The 6,918-nt window shown below is 40.1% G+C and overlaps 1 pseudogene; it reads right to left on the bottom strand.

Annotated features, from left to right (window-relative positions):
* Positions 1 to 78: 78 nt before the first annotated feature.
* LOC103633188 (uncharacterized) lies at positions 79 to 2,749 on the bottom strand (annotated as a pseudogene).
* Between the last annotated feature and the right edge of the window lie 4,169 nt (positions 2,750 to 6,918).

The following is a 6,918-nucleotide window of genomic DNA, read 5'->3' as shown; positions in this document are numbered from 1 at the left end:
GATGCCACGGAATATAAATTGTTAACCTCTAATGGACTTCATTTGAGACAAGTGATGCCCAAGAAAATGGGGGTAAACTGACACAGTTATCACTTGCATTACTTGTCCTATGCGCGGAAGAATCTGACACAGCTATTACCCATGAAGATTTCCGATTAACTTGTGGAAGCGGACTTCATTTGAGACAAGACAACAATACCAGTGTTGAGCTTGCCACTCGGCCATGGCACACACGAGAACACAGGATGATCAAGTAAGAACTGAACATAATGCACTAATACAAAAGGCTGGCTTGCGTTCGCTTCCTTGCTTCACAGGAAGCATAGCTGATATACAAATCGAGATTTATGTTCTGTGGTATCGTACGGGCACCTACCTAGTATATCTTAAGCTGTAAGTTCCAAGGACTTGTTTCAAGAATTCCACAGCTCTGAAAAAACAGAGTTTAATTTGAAGTTTGCTGGCTGTGTATAATACGATATATTCAATAGCTGTCAACTTACTTAGTGATGCCATCCCTGGTACCTCTTACCGCAACAAACCCAGAATTCAATGGTTGCCCTTTGTTATTACGAAAAGTAACAGCCAGATGAAAATGTGGATTTTTTCAAATATATGTCCAAGATCATCAACCACTGCTATATCGGAATCAGTTAAAACAAAATGATTCAACCTCTCCGTCCTATCAAATTCCACAAGCTTTTGCTCCAGAAATCCCTAAATATGAGGATAAGATACATAAATATAACTCTTACAGTTCAAAGTAATGCATAAAGATGATGATAGCAGTAATACATGGATCACATAAGTAATTTTGAGAGACCATATGCAGAAAATTTAATGATCTAAATGAAGCCGATACACTTACAATGTATGTCTTTATTCTCTGAAGCATCAAATTTCCTCGAGAATAGTTTCCTTCAATAGGCAATAGTGTAGCACTCCCTTGATTTACTGAAAATTTTGAACCAGGATCAGTCAATATGATCACATCGCTTCTTGGCATTGATACCTGCAGGGTTCTACAGATATGATCAGGTGTTAAACAACTCACGTCATAACTGTTGATGGAAATAATGTAGCAGACTGTATATTTTAAGCTTCAAATAAGATGCAAAAGAAATAATTCTTATGGAGCATAGGTAACAAGATCATGAACTCATACATCAAGTGATGTTGGTATTCACATTCATTACATTACTTTCATGTTTTCCTACCACACAAAAAGGATAACAATCTCAATAATAGGAAGAAAGTACCAATTCCTTAGTAACTCCACTCTCAACATGCTATAGTAGAAGACTTGGAACATCTCAGTTGAAATGCTGGATATGCTATCATAAACATAGGGATGGAACTATAAATTCAACTGTAATTCAAATATATGGGGTGCCTTGCAATCTATCATTCACAAGAGAGGGAATTATTCGAGCCATCCAAATGTTAGTGTTAAGCTTGCCACCAGTAAACAAAATCCACAAGTACTTAGAGAAAAGGAAGAGGTACCTTTATGAAACTGATGAAAGTGTTCAGAATGGTCATGGATCTTTCTATTTTGCTATAAGAACTATTTCCAACAGTTACAGAATCAGGTGAAACATTGCCATCTCCAGCTGAGACAGAATTGTAGGTTGTAAATACAGTAACAAAAGAAACATGTTCTCCAGAATAGTTCTCTTCACTTGATAGGCCAATCTTGTTCAGAGCTCTAAGTCCTGAGCAATGTGAGAGAAACATCATCAGTCATATGAACTCAATCACCATTCACCAGGTTGCATTGTGCCAACAGCAAGGAGGTACTGATTTGAGAAAGACAGAATGCACTCTACCAGTATCAAGTTATGATTACAGAACATCATCAACAACTATAAGCAAATTAACAAATGTTTAAGGTCTAAGTGGAACATCATTACATTAAGATTCCAGATTATCTAAAACACTCTGTTCAAAACAATGCATTAGAGAAATTATTTTACTGCTCCTGATGAACTAATTTTGCAAAAAGCAACATTTCTATACTGATTTTTCCCTATGCTTGTCACAGAAAAACAAAGGCTTACAAGTTTGTTATGCGGTAAATCCAGCTCAACAAAATCTAATATTACAGTGGCAGAGCCACAATGCAGAATGAATGCAATCATATCCCCATCATTTTCTCTCTCAAAAAGATAAATATTACCGTGTGATGGCATAGCAAAACGATTCCAGTGCACGATGAATAAACGAGCTAACTTTCAAAACTTTATTAATTGGACATGGACTATCAAATGTTAAACTTGCACCCTCAACACAAAACATTCCACTGCCACAATGACATTGGTAACAGTTGCTGAATTTTCAAAGCAATCCTCCGTACCTAGATAGCCCGAAATGTCTCGAACAAAGATCTAAGCAGCCTCCATAAAAATCACTAAATTCAGCATGAATGGAGCTTGCTGAAGCGAGAGTATTAACCTCGGCACTGGAGGCGGTCGCCGGTCGGGGCGGCCCTGTCCAGCGGCGGGACCGAGCACGAGATGGTTAGGTCGCTTAGGCGCGGTTGGGGGTGGCTGGCACACGCCCTTCTCCGGCGCCCAGGGTTGCAGCCTGGACACTGGAGCGGATTGGATCGTTACGGGGCGTTCTCATTGCGAGGGGAACTGGACGAAAGAAAGGAGAGATCCGTACCGGAGTAGATGAGCGGGACGAGGAGGAAGAGGAGCAGCGTGCCTCGACGTAGGGCGCGGATTCGAGGCCTCGGGACCGCCATATAGGGGCGAAGAGGCGGCAGCGGAGCCCCGGTCCGTCAGGAAACGAAATCGTGTCAGCTTCGCCGACAGCGGGGTGACCGGAGGGGCAAATGATAAGCGTATTGATCAGGTTCGTCCAGCTTATAAGTCAATCAAGATTCAAACAGTCCAACCTTTGTGATAAAAAAACGTCCAGCTTGTGATCGATAGTTTTAAACTATTATATGTATAAGTAAAATATAAATTTGATAATGCCAAATTTGTATCAAATATAATAATAATCATAAACATTACATCTAACGGTAGGTTTGAATCCACCAACATAAAAAAATAAGAGCTAAAAAGTACGCGAATGCAAACAGACATATAAGAGCATCTCCAAGGGACTATTTAATTTTAGCTCTCTATTTACGTTTTCATAAATATTACACTATATATGCAGCAACTCACTTCAACAGACTATATATATAATTTTGTTCCCCTGGCCAGCTACTGCAATTTACTTGAACTAGGGAAGGTGATTGGAATCACCAACTCTAATGCAGGGATTTCTTATTTGCCAGCAGGTTTTATTTTTGAATTGTTCGTGTATTTTTCTTGGTACTTAATCTGCTGAAAAATAATTTATTTATTTTTCATATCTTCTCTGGAATGGTGTTGGCCCATTTTCTCTGAAGCATACTCTCTATTCAGGACGCTTTGCTCCAGTTGGATGTTTAAGGGAAGTTCCAGTGAGTAAACAAGTGAAATCTGTGAAGGTCCATGATGGTGGCTGGAACATTTCTAACATACTAAACAAAGAGAATACAAATAACTTCGCTCCAGTAAAGAGAGGGGATCGAAGGGCACGAAGGATACATTAGATATCTTGAGGATATACAGCAGTTTCTTAATTGATGGAAGGTCTATGGTGTAGGATCACCTCAAGTCTGGATGTTTCCAGTAAGTCTATCAATGTGTTTACAATTATTTACCTCAGGTAGCTCAATGTTACAAGATAACACCAGTTGCCTATAATTATCTGCAGGTTTAATGAGGGTAATATGAAAAGCCCTTTTTTGTTTATAATTCTATGGAGAAAATAGGTAGTGATGTCTAGATACTTGAACCTAAGAAGGCACAGAACCTTGTGATATCATTAAGTGTTTTTGTATGAACCAGTTGGGTTGGGTTTGTAGAAGTAAATAAAACAACAACACATAATTTGAACACATATTTTTTCTTGTAGCCAAAAAGAAAGGTCTGTCAGATCAGATGTGTTTGTACAAGTTAAAAAACACAATTTGGATGCTCATGGTTTCCAAAAGCGCAAGACGTAACGGTAAAGTAAGACAGAACAATGATTAGAGGTAGGATCAAAAGCGTTTGTTAAATAATTTGGTTGTTACCTCGCAGACTTGAATACAAAGTCTGAGGTTCCTTTTGACGTCGATCTCTCTATATAGTTGGATTGCAGAGGGAAGTAATTGACTTCACCTATCACAATGAAAAGGTAGTGAATTAAGGACTGAACTTACATATGTAGGAAGATACAACTAATAGAAGAATGAACAGACACACTATTTTTTGAACTTGGATGTAACCTTTTGAACTGAATAATAAAATGCAGCAAAGGGAGATTTATTAGTCCACAGAATAATATGTACGAGGAGAATTCAAGGATATGTAACTGTAATCATTGGAGTCGCAAATTTTTATAAAAAAAGAACACACACTGCAATCGGGATTTCGTAGGCGTTGGCGGTGCAGAGCTTGAGCGCGGGCTTGTACTTGCGTGAGTCGACTGCGCGGTGCAGAGGTTGAGCACTGGCCCCCACTCGCCCCCTTGCTGCGGGGCATGGCTAGCGGGATTGGAGCTCGAGAAGTGGTAGGCGTCGGCGGGCATCCGGGATTGGAGGCGATGTGCGGTGGAGGAAATATGGCAGTGATGTGGTGGAGGCGGGATTGGAGGCGAGCTGGGGTGGAGGCGGGGGCATGGACGCGCCGAGCGCCCACGTTCAACTCCTCAACCACCTGCACCTCCTTCAAAGGCGCCATCAGTTCTACCATCATAACCATCATCACCATGTGATCTAAAAGCTGGACCTCCACCAAAATTTGCAGCACAGCAAAAAGCAGGTTTTACATGAACATGGCATAATTAGTGTAAAGACCCTTCGTACATCAAAAGCAATGTATGACAGTAATTTCCCTTAAACATCTAACTCAGGGTAGTCACTGTATTTTTCCCTGTGCACACACTGTACATACAGAAAAACAACCCATATACTTAAAACAATTTAACACCGCGAATTTGCATCGATATTAATCAGATCTACCATTTTGAAAGATTATTTAAAATAAACCCCTGAATTATACATCTAAAATCCATATTCTGTCATTACGATAAATAAAGGAAAGTAATACTTAAAATATATATGATATCTCTGTACGAGTAATAATTAGATTTGAGAACCCCTAAATCCTAGAAGAATAAATCGAGCACAATGTGATGCTCGTACAGAGATAATCCAAAGGCTAATTCTTAGAACCCCAAATCCTAGAAGAATAAATCAAGCACAAAGGAATGCAACGCTCGAACCGAATAGCTAACTGCAAAAGTCCTACTCGAACAAATCAAAGCAACCATTCGACGAAGCAACAGAGTGAACCAATCAAAACAAGTAATAATTCGATGAAGCAGCTACATTAGCGAACCAATCGAAGCAATAATCCGACGAAGCAACAGCTCGACGGTGAATTTGGATTTGGAGGAGGTCGGGATATGGCAGGACGAGTAGTACCAGTCAGGCAGTAACCGACGCGGACGCGCAGGAGGATGGGGCAGAGGTCTGATCTCGGGAGCATCGCGGGAGGGGGCGCGCACGAGCACAGATCTCGGTCGACGCGGATTGGGCGACATCGACGCGCAGGTTCTAGTGGTTAATGGGAGTGGGGGCACAGATGACGGCGTGGGGCGGCACCAACGCCGACCGATGGGGCATGGAATCAGAGGAGGTGGGGACTGGGGATGGGCGACGCAGGATTCGCGGTGACAGCGCTGGATTCGCGGGGAAGGGCGTTAGGCAGGGGCATGGTAGCGCTTAGGCGCCCACACTACGTGCTTAATTAGTAGTAGGGAAATAGAGGAATGGAGCAAGGTATCCAAAGTAAAGAAGTTGAAGTAGGAAAATAGAAATACAAACTACTACTTGCCGACTGGAATGGTGAGATAATTTGGTTGTTACCTCACCGATTTAAGTTAGTCGTTTACAAAGCCTGAGGTTCCTTTTGACGTTGATCTCTATATATGGTTGGATTGCAAAGGGAAGGTAACTGTCTTCACCTATCACAATGAAAAGGTAGTGGATTAAGAACTGAATGAAGTAATACATAAACATAGCTACAATTTTTGAGAAGAAAATATTACATTTTCTTTGTATTAGCGTGGGTAACTTGATGGCTGACCATAGTATATACTTGTCTCTCACTCCATAATTAATTGAAGCAACATGTGCTAGTTTATTTATAGGTTCACAAGATGCTACACCATATATTTGGAACTATTGAATTGTTCCCACCATACATTACACTATACATGGTTCATAGTTATTATTGTGGCACTTCAGCTGATTTAAGTTGAGATTACTTATCAGTGAATTAGTTTTTGTGTTTACTGAACCATTTATCCCTATAAATTTTTAGAGTATTTCTGCAGCATTATAAAATAACACAATATTATTGTAGATAGATAAGAATGCAAATCATAACTGAGCACACTATGAACTAATACATAAACATAGCTAAAATGTTTCAGTTAGCAATAGGATATAATTCATTGTATCAGAGGAACTAATGCATTCCACGACGCTGAAGGTTCGAACAGGAAAGATCATGATTATGTATGTTGAAAAGAAGATAATTATAGGGATGCACATAGACACAAGTGAACAGGAACTAATACATTGTATCAGCAGGAACTTTGTGTGACATGCTATGTCTCTAGCTGAGTTGCAACTTAGTTAACTCTCCACATTAAAATCACCATATCTGAGCCTCTAAGGATTGACAAGAAGCATGCACATGCACCACAATAATCCAAACCAAACCTGTTCTACAGATACATACTTCAGGCGGCTTGTAAACCAATTCATCTATGTAAATACACAAAAATCATCTGGAAACAATTGTGACAATTAAGTAGACAAAC

Source organism: Zea mays, chromosome 7 (assembly GCF_902167145.1).
Source record: "Zea mays cultivar B73 chromosome 7, Zm-B73-REFERENCE-NAM-5.0, whole genome shotgun sequence".
NCBI classification, from domain to species: Eukaryota; Viridiplantae; Streptophyta; class Magnoliopsida; order Poales; family Poaceae; genus Zea; species Zea mays.
The sequence above is the reverse complement of the archived record's forward strand: the minus strand, read 5'-3'. Positions and strand labels throughout refer to the sequence as shown.